Here is a 17,076-nt window from a genome sequence, read left to right on the forward strand (position 1 = left end):
ATTTTAGGAGACAGTTGAACAAGTACAGGCTGTACTGCGGAGAAATGTAGTTAAAAAGCATATTTTCAGACAGATCAGCACGGCCTTGGAAAAAAAGAGACCGAAAGATTGTCTGGAAAATCCGTAATTCATGGCGATCGTCTGACTGCTCCTCCGACTCTGCAGAAGTGACTCTTTGTCAAAAGGAGCCTTTCATGAGTGAAGTGCCAGCAGGAAGTAATGTTACTTTTCCCCGCTCCAGTTCCGTAGCACCAATAATGTGGCTATTATGTTTTCAATCATAAAATAAATGTATTTTTTTTTTCTCTTCTTTTTCTTTCCAGGGGACCGAGTTCTTTGTTATCAGTTTTAAAGCTTTCATTATAGGTACATGAGACCAGTAAAGTCTGGAAATAAATGGGAGAAAAAAGAAGAAAAAAAAAAGCGATTACAAGATAAGAAATAATAGCCAGAAACCCGGAGGGCCACTCATCACGCTCCCTTTATGTTTTAGAACCGGAATTCAGTGCTTTTCATCGAAGCCCATCTGGCTCAGAGAAACCACAGGACTCATCAGATTTTATACCATACGATATTTAACTACTTCAAGCCCACCATTAGCCCCCCCCCCGCACGGAATAGACCTCTTAATACATTAACTAGTTACTTTGTATCCGAATGCTAAACATTAAACTAAATCCAAGGATATTTTTAATGCATTAATTTATGCTAAGATTCCAACAAGTTTTAGGCGGGCTAGATGAGGGCCGCCAAGGGCCACAGGATGCAATACAGTGCGTTGTGTCCTTTGTGTACTCCCGCTGTGCCTTAACACATATGATACATTTTACATTTCCGTGGTGTTCCCCTTGCAAATGCATGGAAGGATTCTACACCCATTGATATCAATAAGAGTTATTTTCTGCCGCTGATTGGCTGGTCCAAGCAGCTAATCAATGGCTTAAAACATTGAACTGTAAAGGGGGTTGTTCTAAATGCAGCATTGGAGCTGCAGCTTCTTCTTACTTAGGTAAGTGGAATTTCTTTATTTTGTTGTACGTTGAATGAATGCATAATGAAAGTGCGGACTTAGTACTTTCATATGCACTCATTATACAGAGGGCAGCCTTTAACAATAGGGGGGGGATAACAAGGAGGAGGAATAATTATGCACCCCGAGATTGATGCAAAAATTCTGGGGGAAAAACCCTAAAAGTTCCAAGGTATGCTAACTAAAGGGTTAAAACATACAATATTTAACAGGTTGTCCCAAAAAGACAGACGTAGGGACATATAACTAAAGGTGCCTGATCCGTGAAAAAGACTTCTACCGGCATCGCCTATATACGATCAATTCGATTTCAGAAAAGACTATTTCCGTTACATAAAGGTGATTTATGATTCACTAAGATATTTGGGCGAAGAGCACTTTATAACGTGGATTAATTAAGCCATGTTAATGCCTTAAGAAACTGTCCGCGGCTGAATGATCCCGCGGGGCCCATCCGGTTAAATGATCCATACTGGGTTTTCCAGAACCAAAAGCGCTCGTGGCATTAGAGTACTTAGCAGAAATTAGCCTTTTCTCCACTAAATATATATATATATATATATATATATATATACATATGTTAGAGTCTAGAATGTTATGGATAGCCAAGTGTTTTAAAAATCAAGCGAAAAAGCATTCTATGTACAAAAATCTTCTTATATTATGTTTTGATGTTGTGTTAAATGGAAACTATTGAGTCTAAAGAGATAAAAACAGCATTGAAATGAGCTCTGAAAATCACCGTCATTAGTATCTTAATTTAAAGGGCCACTCCAGCCATCATATGCACTTTAATGTATATGATGGCCAAGAAGTTCCTTTAAATTAACATGGTGTCCACTATGCAAATGCATGGGGGGATTTAGGAGATTTTAGGCCAAACACATCTCCTTGCATGTGATCATACCTGGGAACTTTCTGGCTCCGGCTGTGGTGTTAAACACCTTGCAGGATGCATGTAGGAGGTCCCGTTGACGTGGCGGACAGTCCTACTGACAACAGAGGATGGTCACGCTAATGTGGTGGGACACACGTCATTGTTGGAGGGGTAGTGGGCAGGGAGTAGGGCATAAAGCAACATCCCTCCTCGTAGTGACCCAGAGAAGAGGCCCCAGAGAGTTCCCAGGTATCCATGTGATATACTTACTGTCTGCTCCAGCGCTGGGCCGATAAATGCCACCGGCAGGCAGTGTTCCCTCCAAGCTGTGCGCTTGTGCGCGCGCACATAGCATTTTTAGAGAGCGCACACGTCCAAAAATTGTGCGCACAACAGTTTTTCCCAATAAAAAATATATATATATTATTTTTTTGAGAGGTTTAATTGCACCTCCCCAACACATTAATCTGGTTTTGGTAGCAGTATAAACTGCTTTGTGTGCCCACTATGTAGGAGGTGAGCGTAGGTTCTCACCCTATTGAGAGTGTGCCTTGACGTGGCGGGTGAGCTTAATTATGCTTTGGCCAATTCATATAACCAAAACCTCTCATTTATATTATGTTTATATATTTGTTGCCAACTTTATTAGGGTGAGAAGCGCAGACAGTATTTTTTTTTTTTTATATATTATTTTTTTGATACTTTATGTGGTGCGGATATTGTACGCACATAATTTTGGCTCTGGGAAAAATTTTGCACAAGAGAAATTTTCTGCGCACGCCACCTAAGAAAAATTAGATGGAACATTGCCGGCAGGGGTCTTTTGAGAACCTTATCTTTGCTGCCACTAATTGGCTGCTTCAAGTTCTCAGGGTTGGCAACCGCTGAAAACCATACATTGCTTGTGTTGTTATTTTTAATTCATGTTCTATTTTTAAGTCATCCAGATTTATATTTCCCAACTCTGTCCTCTACCATTGGGTTAGCCAGGGCATTTCATGCGACTGTTTTCTCCATTCCTATGATCCCTCTGTGTAGACTGGAATCTAAAGCAGGAAGTTGAAATCCGCTTCCTGCTCTCCCCGCATTGTTTTAGCGAACGGCGCATGAGCCTCTAGCGCTTGAGATTGTTTCCAGACACGCAGGTCCCCTGTAGCGCTATTATCACAGATATCTCAGGGCGAGGGGGTAACTTAAACCATGTGACAGGGCAGTAAGATGCACAACACAAGTGACTTATTAATGGGAATCCTATTAACCCTTTCAGTGACACAAGGCTGAGAGTATTATTCTTCTGAAATTCTGAAGGAGTCAGGGAGGTTGATCCCTTGCTTTACTGAAAATACTTTGGGCCACCATCCTCGACAGACGGGGGGGGCAGGGTAAATTGTGGAACTTACTGCTCTAAATATAAGATTTAAAGAATTTGACGGCAGATAAAAACCATTCGGCCCATCTAGTCTGCCCATTTATAAGTGTTATACGATGTTGAGAGGTGGGTACACATGCCTAAGTCTGATAAAGAGGGCTTAAAACAGAGATTTGGCACAAATGTATCCTGGCACAAGTTAGGTCTTCACAATCTGTTTAGATGTTTAAAAGATGAGGACCCCAGCCTTAGCACAGCACAGAATACCTTATTTAAATACGTGTCGGCCTGGAGCAATGTTCCTGGCGGTTACGAGAACGTTGTTTTTTTTTCTTTTTATTTTCATAAATTATTCCCACTTGGGAATTTCAATGTTTAAACATTTGGCTAATAAGGAAGAAAAGGCAAAGCTAAAATAAATCGGATTATAAATCAGATGCTCTACGAGGACAAACACCAGGAGGTAGAAATCAGAGCACAGTGATGCAACTGCTCTAGATGTGGCTACCACAAGGTACAAATCTCCAACATGTAAAATGGCCAAAGATGGACACTTAGGTATGAGTAGGGTATGGGGCTAAAAATGTTTTTAAAAAATGTAAAAAAAGATTTACTATTTAATCTATTAAAGTTTCCTGCTGTTTCCACATTAAATGTCTTTTAGGGTTGAAGAACCCTGTGATACCCTCATACCCAGTAAACATTCTGACCACCTAGAAAAGAGGAGCATCAGGGGAGGCACTGGGTTTTGTTTTAGATCCATCAAATATATATTAGATAGAGTACGGCTAGCCCCAAAATACTTGAGGAGGGGATTAGTTCAGGGAATGTTCAGACCTGACTGGGGATGGACAGGGTCTGTGTTGTAGATATTTTGGGGTAGTTATTCACATGATACTCCTGTCATTGTCATTCTTACATGTTAGTGTCTCTTTAAAGATGGTGTTTCACCCAAGGGCCTCATAAAAAATAAGTGCTGTTACTTAAGTATTTAGGGACAAAAATGTCTAGGTGGAACAGCCCCTTTAATTCATACATGTCCTCCCGAAGTCGATTTCCAGAGTTAGAAAAGTCATTTTGTCCAGAAACTAAAGGCTCCTCATACCCTCAAGCTGTCCTTTTAACGGTCCCTTTAAAAGTCGGGCAGAGCCTCGATCATAAGCCTGAGTGGGGAGAAATGGTGATTCCACGAAGCAGAGAATTATATATCGATATCAGATATCCATTATCAATTTTCTACTATTACAGCATGGTGGGTTTTATGATTTATTTCCCTTGGACTGCACTAAAATGATGACGAGGCGCACTAAAAATTAGACATAAATTTTATGTACTCCGGTCACCATATAAGTTGCTGACCCAAGCAGTAAAATCAATACTCGGTATCACTACGCTGTGATGTAAAAGGGCTGATGTGGCAATTTCTCCTTAATTTACGGGCGTATCTTAAATTAGCGCTGGCTGACATCAGTGTTCACTCGAGTTTGTGTAACTGTTTATAGCGAAAGAACAAAGGAGGAGGTCTATGAAATAAACTTCATTTATTCCTGATAACGTTGTACTTAATAAAGTAAGTAATAGAAGTGTCCTAAAAATTTATTGAGCAGAACATTGCCAAATAATGTTAAAAAGTTAATTTTTGAAGCAAATGTAATCTGTTCTTTATCAGCAGTACATTTATATTAAAGGGACAGTTTAATGCTCCTGATATCCCCACAATAGTACTATGCATATTAAAGTACTCTGTGAGTAACCCTAACCCTCCGTGAGTAATATTCATATTGCCCGCTTATTCTTGCCGTTGACTGGCTGTCTGCAGGAGCCAATCAGTAGCAGGGAAATTATTGAAATCAATGGGACCACTCACAAATACACATAGGTTTTTGATTCAGACCCCCACCTCCAGCATTCCCCAATGGTGGTGAGTAAATCACATGCAGGGACTGATTAGACCATCCCCAGCCCACTCTGTTTAAACTGAAGCAGAGTCCAATTGACAGCAATTTAACCGGAAGCACCTATGACTTCTAGGTCATTGATTCTGAAGATTTTTTTATTTTTTTTTTACTCTTTTAATGCTGGTGCTCTATAGGAGCACAGAATGGACTGTGATTTGGTCCCCACAAGCTTGTGGGGACTGAAGACAGAAGCAATAACCCCTAACTTTCCATGATCGTGGCAACAGGTCACATTGTGTCTACTCATTCCATTTTGCTTGCCAGGGAACCCAATTCAAAAAAGGTGGTTTATGTATTAAAAGTGCACAGTTTGAAAAGTGGTGTTATCACCATATCAACCAACTGAATGGGCCAATCGGTGGCTGCAATGGCGGTCAGACTTCTTTTCAATCTTTTCCTAGAGATCACCCTTTTTACACAATCCTCAAACAACCGAAACATACTGCCAGCCGAAATCACTAGCAAATGTATAGAACAGCCCCGGAGCATGAAATAGGTGTAGGGGCACCATGACCGGGTAAGGAACAAGGAGCACACCATGACCTAACAAAGGGTTAAGTGCTTGTTACATTTAAGCATCCTGTATAACTGTTTGCCCCCTGAGTGAACTTTTGCCCTCTAGTCTGAATATTCAGCGACAGGATGAAGGGGAGGGCACTGAGGTGCAAAAGCAAATAAATTTGGGAACCTATGCTCAGTTAAGGTCGTAGGTTTTAATAAGTAGGCGAAATTCCCACCCTCCCTTCCCTCTTTTTATTTACTGTCTATTGTGTGTGTGGCGTTTGGTATTATGTTATGGTCATTGTTCAAATGTGGTTGGCTGGTTCGGTGCTTGAGACAACTATCTAAGGTATGGTTGTACTCGTGGTGCGCATGCCTAAGGGCGGAAGTGCAGAACACTCCCTGGGCGCGTGCTCAGGTGATACGATGGTTGTCGTGTGGTTGCTGGGCTTTGGACGCCGGCAGCCTCTACAGGTGACGTGGAGGAGTTACGCCCTTACCAGCCTTATGGATCTAATGTGTTATACGGTTGGCGTTTTTAGCCAAGTTTGTGGTTAATTATGGATTTTAATAAACACGTTGAAGAAATATGATATAAGGAGTGTCACGGTTGGGGAGAATATTTTATGTTGACCGTGGCCAAATTTTATCCAAAATCGAATGATTAAATAAAGCATTTTATTTCACACACTGTGTTTATTTGTCTTACTGGGAATGGGGCCGAAGTTGACGATACTAAGGTCACGATCCTGCATGCTGTCAGTACCGCGGAATGTTATTACTGGGTGTGTTCAATTAATGCCCGTGCTTTCATTGAAAAGGAAATAAATACCCTAAGGTTTGCTGAATGAAGTAGGTTTTCAGGCTTAACTTTTTCCCCCTATTTCTAAAACTGCAGGAGTGCGTCCAAAATACGCCTCGCCAATGTAGACTCCATATGCTGAGTGTTTTCACACATTTCTTCGCTTGGAACGGTTAGCAAAAATACTCCATCGCATGAGCGGTTGGGGGTGAAATATTTACATGACATCTGTAGTAGCAGCTTCTGTGGGCATGTTAGTACACATTGGCGAAAAGAACGAGATTACTACATTCCTTGGGCTTTACAGTAATTAATACTACCCAAGTGTCCCAAAATCAGCTGGACACTCCTGATTTGATACAGGGTGTCTATTCTTTTTCAGTTAAAAGCAGGCTAATAAATTTTACTTATGTAGTCCAGATAACAGGGCTCGAGGTGCTGGTGCTTCCATGTCTAATTAAAGAAAGTGCGAGTGTCCAAAAATGTGCTCTAGGAAGAGAAACAGTAGATCCCAAAATTGTGCAACTCCTTTCGGCTATATTGTGGCATTTTTAAAAAAAAACTAAATTAAAACTTATAGGCATGTGGACACAAAAGAAAGGTGCCTTTTGAGAAGTGACTTATAAGGCCTCAGCCCAGCAGCTGATATTTTAAAAACTCTTCACCATGCCATGCCAGGTGCACCAGATACACAACGGTGGAGTATGTCCAGATAATGACCTCTTTGGGGACAGGTACTACACTTGATCTTAGCCAAACGGTCCCAGGTGTTGCCTGCAATGGCAAGTCTCCTTGCATGCAGGGCAATAGTGGAGACGAGAAGTGCTCTGGAGGAACCCCCATGTTGTTGTAACTCTGCAGACAAAATGTAACAACGCACTGATTGAGCAGCCATGCCTGACATCTCAGATGTTTGGATCCCAACTGACAGGGTCTTCACCCAGAGTTCTCACGCAACGTCCATCCAGTCTTCGGAGGTAGTGGGCTTCCGCAGCACAATCCGCTGCCTGGCTTGGTGAATCTGTCTTGGGGTAGGCTGCGCTCAAGCCTGACCGGAGGTCCACGATTGTGCGTGTATGACATCATTGACCCCTGGCTGACCTCTGGTGGCCTATAATTAACTCATTTTCGGTCCAGCTGACGTTGGTGTGTTATCCACTGAGATCAGTACTACTTTGATGACCTATATATTTCCTACATAGTTACATTTCTCATGCATTCCTGCTTACATGTTAAATGGCCAAAGAGGGGGTACTTTTGTTTAGTGGGCGTGGTTACGGGTGTGGCTATGGGTGTGGCTTTACCAAGACTTTTTATGTGACTTTGCTCCCTGTTGAGAGCTTTTTGCGTAACCGAGTGGAGCATTTAGAAGAATCGATTTTATTTACACTTAAATCCAGCAAACATTCTCTGCATCAAAGGACGAAGCAGGTGGACATAGATAGACATAGAGGGACTGTCTACTTAAACAGGGAGACTTTGGATGTATACCAATAAAACATGAGTGGGCGAGTGTTAAAAATACACAGAGCCAAAAAAAGCAATAAATGGCCATTTTCAGCTTTTTCTCTTGTGTTCTCACCTTCCCAAAGGGGGAAAAATAACAAGTGGAGTCATTTCAATAACAAAAATCCTTTTAAGATAACTGGATCTGATGACTGCTTATGGAGCCGCGAAGAGGCCAATGAACTTGCGCAGTTATCCGGGCCATGCCAGGGGGGTGGTGAGGCATTTAAATAACTCATGCGGCGCAAACCTGGCTTAAAGGGAGTATTAATCGTTAAAAATGGAAACATTTATTTAAAACGTGTTTTCATTTATGAACAAACGTCTGCTTTCCCCAGCCACGGCAGAAGGCGCTTAAAGGGAAGAATTCACCTTCGCTGCTCTTGGAATAACTAAATTAACTCCTAAATCTGGTGCTTTCCCTTTTTTTTCAGCCAGTGATTTTAAAAAGACTGGATTTGGTGGCACAACTCAATATTCCCACCCTGAAGTTCTCAACCTTCTCCTTCCTCGCCCTTACAAAGGCTGCCTGCGCCAATTAATGGGGAGTATGGGAATAGTAACAAAAAAATGTAATCAATCACTTAGCTTTAGGAGAAGCTGCAGCTCCAGAGCTAGTGTTGGTTGTTACAAGCACCCTGAGACATGAAAGTGCTACCATTGAAGTCAATGAGACTAAGGTCTCTATAGACCGCCTGGAACTCTCCCGTGAGCCAGCACTGGGGTAGGTGAGTATATCGCGCATGTGCTTCAGCCGTGACCAAATTAAAATTTAAAGGGGCCACTCAGACATCAGAAGCAGTAAAGTTCATACGATGGCTGGAGTGTTTTTTTAACTATAAAATGTACAATTTGTGAAAAGTGACGCCTGCATTAGATTTGCTAACATCTATCACATCGACCTGCGAGACACGTCATAACAGAAGAAATCTTCAAACAATTGCCGCTAAAGTTCTCCTACTCAAGAAACAGATAAACCTATTGCTGGCAGATATAGCAACTAAAAATGGCAGTCAATTTAAGATATGAGAGAGCTACGAAATCACAATTTAAAACGCTAATCCTGGCAGAATCCTCTAATTCCATGTTTTGGCACGAAGCCCGGGTTCCTTTTAACAATGATGTCCTGGAGAACGCCGTGGATTCAGGCCGGCCCCAGGACTGTTTGAAGGACTCCGCACTAATGAAGGCTTTAGGTATTAATTCATTAAAAAAAAAATGTTAAATACCAGCTGATGATGACTTTCACCGGAAAAGGACAAATGCTAAAAAAAAACACCCCATATTTACGTAGGAAACAGCAAATAAACAACTAGTCTTTGAGATGAGTATAACCTAATAAGACAACAGAAAGACACAATCATTTGTAACTCGACTGTAGGCCATTATTTATTTATTTCTATCTATCTATCTATCTATCTATCTATCTAAGGACTTGGCAAATTCACTCGATATGCAGGAGTCAGCCCCAAAATTCAGGAGCTGCCACGGCATGGTGGGGTGATGTGACACCGCTAAAGGAATGTATGGATCCAGTGGATGAAATCATAGACACTTTGATGTCACGCCCTGAATATAATAGAAAGTGCATGGAGATCAACGTGGGGTGTTACTGGCGGGTTCGACTCGCTGCTTCTGGGTGAAGTTATGCTTTCCCGGAGCTCAAGGTTACTTAATGTTCAGTTTCTAGGCAGCTGCCTTTGTTAAAGTCCACTCATTGACCACATTCTCTCTATTCTCCGCCCACCTAGCATCCTTTTCTACTTGGGCTTGGCCTGCCTAATGAACATGAGTGGGATTTAAGAAGAAGAACCCCCTTAAAACATGGTTGCTAAGACATGCCTAGCATGCTTGGAATCCTGTGGTGCTAAAAGAACCTTTGGCCATAAAAACTACCCCATACCCCATACATCAATTTTCTTCTAAATGTTTTCTCGTGACCCGTTTTATTAACATCACATACATTCATGATCTTATTGGTGTGCTTTCAGAGGACAGGTAATTTGGGGTTAGGGTAATAAAATTATTTGGTAAATTGCATTCAGAGAAATGTCGTCCTTGCGTGTCATTCCTTAGAAATTCTTTGCAACAGCAATTACAGGGTTAAAGGAAGTGAGTGGTGCCACCCAGCGCCGGGTATCTCGCAGGCCCAGTACCCCAAACCCCAGGCCTCAAGAGTCCAGCCCTACATGGCTGAGAAGCTGCTGGACGGATCAGCAGGGCTGCGTAAGAGGAAGCTCACCCCTTTGGCAATGAAAAGGTTAACTAGATTTGGCGAGCCAGTTTTAAAAAAAAATTGGAATATTTAAACTACTATTCCATGCCTTTAAAATCCCCCTTCTTCGTAAATGGGCTGCGTTCCATGACATGAGATTTCAAATCTTAAAAGATCTGGTATTATGACTTTATTCTTGCTACGTAAGATTCTATTTTTATCGCCTGCTTTGTGTTCATTACTGTCTTACACTACTTTATTTTACAGCACTGCGGAAAACGTTGGCGCTCTCTGAAAACAGCATAACACGGATTCTCTTTAAAGTCCGCGGTATGACATCATAGGCCCTTTCAGCGCGTCTCCGCTTAACCTACTTAGCGACAGCGGACGGCCAAGACTCACCAAAGACTTGGCTCTGGCCGGCAATTCAAATCACTCTCAACTGTCCCACACCGCGGATTTATTCCGCTAAACTAGCAAAGAGCATGAAGAAGAGAGAAGTGGGTCATTCAATGGACGTTCCGAGAGGGAATTTTGGGAATGATAGTTTAACAATAACGAGAAAGCTGACGGAACCTGGGGGAGGGGGGGGGAGTAAATGAGGGGCAGGTGTAATTTTGAGATCAGGGTGCGACCCAGGTCAGAGATCTGTGAGTAAACACAATCATTATTATGTAGAACGGTCCGATCCGCAGTCACTAGTTAAATTTTAATATCTGATTAAAAATGGATTCTGTCTGGAACACTTACAAGCCCAATGTATTATTTAAGGCAAATCAGTTTTCTCACTCGGCAGCGAGTCGTTGGCTACGAGACGCTCTCGTTTCACCGGTGCTGAGTGAAGCAGATTCATGACCCATGAACTGGATTTTAAGAGCCCACCTGTCTCATACATTAGCAGAACGAATCACGACCTCTCACCCATTATCAAGAGAAAGTTTCGAGTTTGGAGAGCAGTAGGGCGTGGCTTTGTGAGAGGGTGGGGCTGGTCCATGGTGTGGGCGGGGCTATCTGTGGACAGGAAATAACTCAAGCACTTTAAAAAGAAAGCACTGTAGTGATAGGGGCCATGTAGTGAGGACGCAACGAATCACATTGTGGGCACAAAGAAGGGGTTAAGTTACATTTAAGTTGGGTCCACTTTTCCATCTTTAAGTGACGTTATGACTTTTTGATACCTTCCTGTAATAAATATAATTTATGTACACAATTTATACATTTATTTTCTGCAGTTTCTATACACATTATCTGGGCTTTTAGGGCTGTAGAACCCTGCGATTCCCTCATACCCAGCAAACATTCTGACCTCCTAGAAAAGAGGGGAATCAGGGGAGGAGAGAGGGACTGTCCCTCCGATACAGGGAAATGTGGGTGGTATGTAACTGCTGTGTTTTAGTTTCAACATAATGAACTATTTGTACCAAGGCAATCTGAGAGCAGTGGCAAAATGTGGCAAATGCAACAAAAACGACCTGTCCTAAACTCTCACTTTTTTTTTTTTTACTCACCCAACCTTTCCAAAGGCCGTCTTAACCAATCAACATCAATCAGCAACTTAAAATTAGGGCACAGACACCTAAATGGGATCCTAAGAACAGGACTTTAGGGTGGCTGCCCTTATCGTATAAGACGTATTTCTAATACATGCTTCTTTTAATACATGAAGGATTAGGAAACATTCAAATTTCTTGCGAGGAACACTTAATTGTCATGTGACACAAAAGAAGGCGCTATTAGGTTGTTGTCATAGAAAGCAGAAGAGCTTCTAAAAGGTTTTGTGCTGTAATTACCTGATTAACCTTTTCAGTGGAAAGAGTCCAGTTACAGATCTGCTGTGGCTTATTCGCTTAACATACGGAGAGGGTGAACGGAACAGCACCTTTAATACTGGCACAACCTATTGTGCACAGCAGTCTCTTTTACGCCTGATTTGCCACCCAATGTGTGCAAACGATTTTGCAGCTAAACAAGTTAGGCTTCTATTTTTAGGAGCCGCAGACTGCTCTCCTCGGAGGATAATTAAGCGTTGAGTTCCCGCATTAATCTACGGCGCAGACACAGGTTGTGGCTGCACGTCCGGTTCGGGTATTGATGTCGTTTCACGAATGTGATCTGCAGCGCGCCGACGGCCGCACGTTCTCTGATACAATCGGAATGAATTGATTTTATAACAACCGCCGCTTACAAAAGTCTCGCCTACCCTTACAAAAGTGCGGAGAAACCACCCAAGAAACACAGAACTGGAAGACAGAAGAGCCGCCCGGCCCGGCTAAACTACTCATTCTTCCAGATAAAGACTCAAACCTTAATCAGTCGTTGGTCTCGTCTTAGATTCAGGAGCCGTATGTCTATCCCATGCATGTTTAATACCCTCACTGTATTACCCTCTACCACTTCCGCTGGGAAGCTGTTCCCCGTATCTACCACCCTCTCAGTAAAGTGAAACTTCTCTCCTTCTAAAATTTCTATTCCATCTAAACCTCCGTGCAAACTGTTAGCCCCTGACCATGAGACGCGGCTTTGGAAGAATAGAATGCCATTGTCTGGAAATTTCGAGGTGGGGGGGGCAACTTGCTTGATAATTACTCCATGTATGTACTGTGCTACGGAATATGATGGCACTATATATATATATATAGTATATATATAAAACAATATATAATTAATAATAACGTTGCTAACAATAACAGAAGTAAAAGCAACCTTGGAAATACTTTACAAAAGGTTGACCAATCCAGTTGGGCCCTGTATAATGTATAATGTATACAGTATAGTTCAAGTGGGAGGGTCCTACAGGTGGATGAAATTGTTTTGCCCATGCTGTTAAAATAGTGGAAAATGTCACTTTCTACCCACAGAAACATTTGCACAAAATGGACAGCTTTTCTTCCGTGACATCACAACGTTTGTTTCACGATGCCTGGAATGCCCTGGGAAGTAAATACTTTTATCAGGAAGTAAGTACAGCTAAAAGGAAGTACAGTTAACTCTGAGCGCTTAACAGGAAGTAAATGTGCTTAACAGGAAGTAAGCATAGTTAACAGGAAGTAAGTACAGTTAACGGGAAGTAAATATATTTTCAGGAAGTAAGTGTGGTTAACAGGAAGTAAGTAATTTTATCAGGAAGTAAGCGTAGTTAACAGGAAGTAAGTACAGTTAACAGGAAGTAAATACTTTTATCATAAAGTAAGTGCGGTTAACAGGAAATAAGTATAGTTAACAGGAAGTAAGCACTCGCATAGTGAACTTTGCAATCTGAAAGGCCCGCGCTACTTCGCCACAAGGTATTCACAAACATTATCACAGTATGAAATTGATTTAATTATGAAACTATCGCACTCATTGAGAAGATGCTCACGACTTATGGTAAAAAACTTAGCAGGTGAACTTAAATGTTTTAAATACCTCTACTTGAAATTCACTGTTTAGTAAATAAACCCTTCAACGGGACTCATTTACTCTGCTGACTGCTGAGTGATGAAAAAAATTGTGACGCAGAATGAGGAGCCTCTCCATCTTTTTGGAGAAAGAAACCATCGGTGGTCTCTCAAAATGGAGCGTTTTTGAAAATGGTCTAAAAATGCTCAACTTAAAGGAGAATATTTGTTAGAAAGATAAGGAATCAATCACAGAGCGCGAGCTCTTTAAAATGCATTCTTCCACAATACAAAAAAATACTTACCCGACACAGAATTTGCAGCCCTGCCCTCCTCCTCCCCGGTCACTGATTGGCTGCTTGAATAGATGGCATATGGGCTGGTGCCTGACAGGAGCCCCAGCCATTGTATAGAATCTTTTTGCCCATGGGGCCAATATGGCAAGGTCTAATTTCCACACAGTGCATTCTCTAATCTAGCTAGTATTTCATAGGTGAGCCAGTAAAAACTATTACAATTCACAATCCCACGGGGGGTTAAACCCAGCCGGTGTTTGTGTTTAATAAGTTGGCCAAACTACCAAACTAAAAAGGTTTTTGAAAATCTGCTTCATGAAGTCTTTATTGGAAGCTGGCACCTTTCTTTGGGTCAATTAAGAGAAAGATGTAAATTTACATAAGTTTTGGGCACCTCAGAGGTCTCTTCTTCAGAGTTGCTAAACTTCATTTCATCTGAAGAAAAGACCTCAAAGTCCCAAAAATTTTTATATATTTTTTCTATGATGGCACTGACTTTTGAATGATTTCTCCCCCTAATCCAAGCACTTTAGAATCAAACTGCAGACGCGAAAAGCGAACAATGACTCTCATGATTCTCAGCTAGCCAAGACAATGAAACTTATAGTTCAAGAGCATCCTGAAGGCTGCATTCTGCCCTGATCAACACATCATCCGAGCCTTTCTGTTCGATGCGCAACGGTCTGCGGATAATTAGATGTGACCAACAGAGGGCGCCAAAATATTACACATTCTATATACACCTCGGTTCAAATGTTTGGGGTCACTTTTCTGTTTTCATTAAAAAGAAATACAATTACATAAGTTATGGGGGGTAAAGGTGATGGAAACCCTTCCACTTAACATTAAGGGGGTAGTAGAAGCATTATTATTAAACACTCATCTACAGACACCAGACAAACCAGAAGGCCTGTTTTCCCCTCAATCTCATGGTGCTGCCTGGCTGTAACATAATTGCAAAAGGGTTTTCTGTCGATCAATTAGCCTTTTAAACTTAAACTTGGATCAGCGAACACAATGTGCCATTGGAACACAGGAGTGATGGGAGTGATAAAGGGCCATTGGAACACAGGAGTGATGGGAGTGATAAAAGGCCATTGGAACACAGGAGTGATGGGAGTGATAAAGGGCCATTGGAACACAGGAGTGATGGGAGTGATAAAGGGCCATTGGAACACAGGAGTGATGGGAGTGATAAAGGGCTATTGGAACACAGGAGTGATGGGAGCAGGGCCGGACTGGGACTGAAAAGCAGCCCTGGAAAAATTTGGAGAGCAGCCCCATATAGTTTATCTCACGGTGAAGCTCTTATACCCACACGCACCCCTTATACACACCCGAGTCACACTATGTGCAATTCTTTTTATCTCATTATTTGTATTAAAATGCCAGAAAGCAAAAGTGTTAAAAGGCCCTAATAAATTAAATACATTACACATAATAGGATCAAAACATTTACTACTGCGAACATTGTTAGATGAAAGAGTTCCATTTTATTTAGTGGAACAAAACACTGATCACATTATTCTTCACGATATTCTGGTAAGAAACTTTTATTTCTTTATTAATTCATGTAGACTATTTTTTTCCATATTTAATAAAAGCTATGATTGAGACATATTTGGTTTTTATTTCCTTTCATTTGACAACCTACCCCCGAGTTATGCACCTCTGCCCCCAGGCTTGCCACTCTGCCCCCCTGATATGCCTTCTAACCCCCTATATGCCACTCTGCCTCCAGAAATGCCTTATACCCCCTATATGCCACTCTGTCCCATGATATGCCTTCTAACCCCCTATATGCCACTCTGCCATATAGGGGGTTAAAAGGCATATCATGGGGCACTCTGCCTCCAGAAAAGCCTTATGCCCCACTATATGCCACTCTGCCTCCCTGATATGCTTTATACCCTCTCTTTATACCCTCACTCTGCATCCAGAAATGCCTTATACCCCTATATGCCACTCTGTCCCATGATATGCCTTCTAACCCCCTATATGCCACTCTGCCTCCAGAAATGCCTTATACCCCCTATATGCCACTCTGTCCCATGATATGCCTTCTAACCCCCTATATGCCACTCTGCCATATAGGGGGTTAAAAGGCATATCATGGGGCACTCTGCCTCCAGAAAAGCCTTATGCCCCACTATATGCCACTCTGCCTCCCTGATATGCTTTATACCCTCTCTTTATACCCTCACTCTGCATCCAGAAATGCCTTATACCCCTATATGCCACTCTGTCCCATGATATGCCTTCTAACCCCCTATATGCCACTCTGCCATATAGGGGGTTAAAAGGCATATCATGGGACAGAGTGGCATATAGGGGGGTATAAGGCATTTCTGGAGGCAGAGTGGCATAAAGGGGGTTAAAAGGCATATCATGGGGCACTCTGCCTCCAGAAAAGCCTTATACCCCCCTATATGCCACTCTGCCTCCCTGATATGCCTCAACCCTCCTATATGCCACTCTGTCCCATGATATGCCTTCTAACCCCCTATATGCCACTCTGCCATATAGGAGGTTAAAAGGCATATCATGGGACATTTTTGTTTACTTTATATGGCAAGCCGATCCAGCTTGCCATATTAAATAAAAAATAATATATGCCACTCTGTCCCATGATATGCCTTCTAACCCCCTATATGCCACTCTGCCATATAGGGGGTTAAAAGGCATATCATGGGACAGAGTGGCATATAGGGGGTATAAGGCCTTTCTGGAGGCAGAGTGGCATGAAGGGGGTTAAAAGGCATATCATGGGGCACTCTGCCTTATGCCCCCTATATGCCACTCTGCCTCCCCGATATGCTTTATACCCTCCTATATGCTCCTCTGCCCCATGATATACCTTTTAACCCCCTTTATCCCACTCTGCCTCCAGATATGCCTTTTGACCCCCTATATGTCACTCTGCATCCAGAAATGCCTTATACCCCTATATGCAACTCTGGCATATAGGGGGTTAAAAGGCATATCATGGGACAGAGTGGCATATAGGGGGGTACAAGGCATTTCTGGAGGCAGAGGAGCATATAGGGGGACACACTTACATACACACACATGCCGATTTTTTTTGTTTTTAACAAATACAAAAAACATTATACAGTACAAAAAATACATTCTTTTACTCACCTTC

Source organism: Sceloporus occidentalis, unplaced genomic scaffold, assembly GCF_023333645.1.
Source record: "Sceloporus occidentalis isolate IW3139 unplaced genomic scaffold, rSceOcc1.0.p SCAF_342, whole genome shotgun sequence".
Taxonomy (NCBI): Eukaryota; Metazoa; Chordata; class Lepidosauria; order Squamata; family Phrynosomatidae; genus Sceloporus; species Sceloporus occidentalis.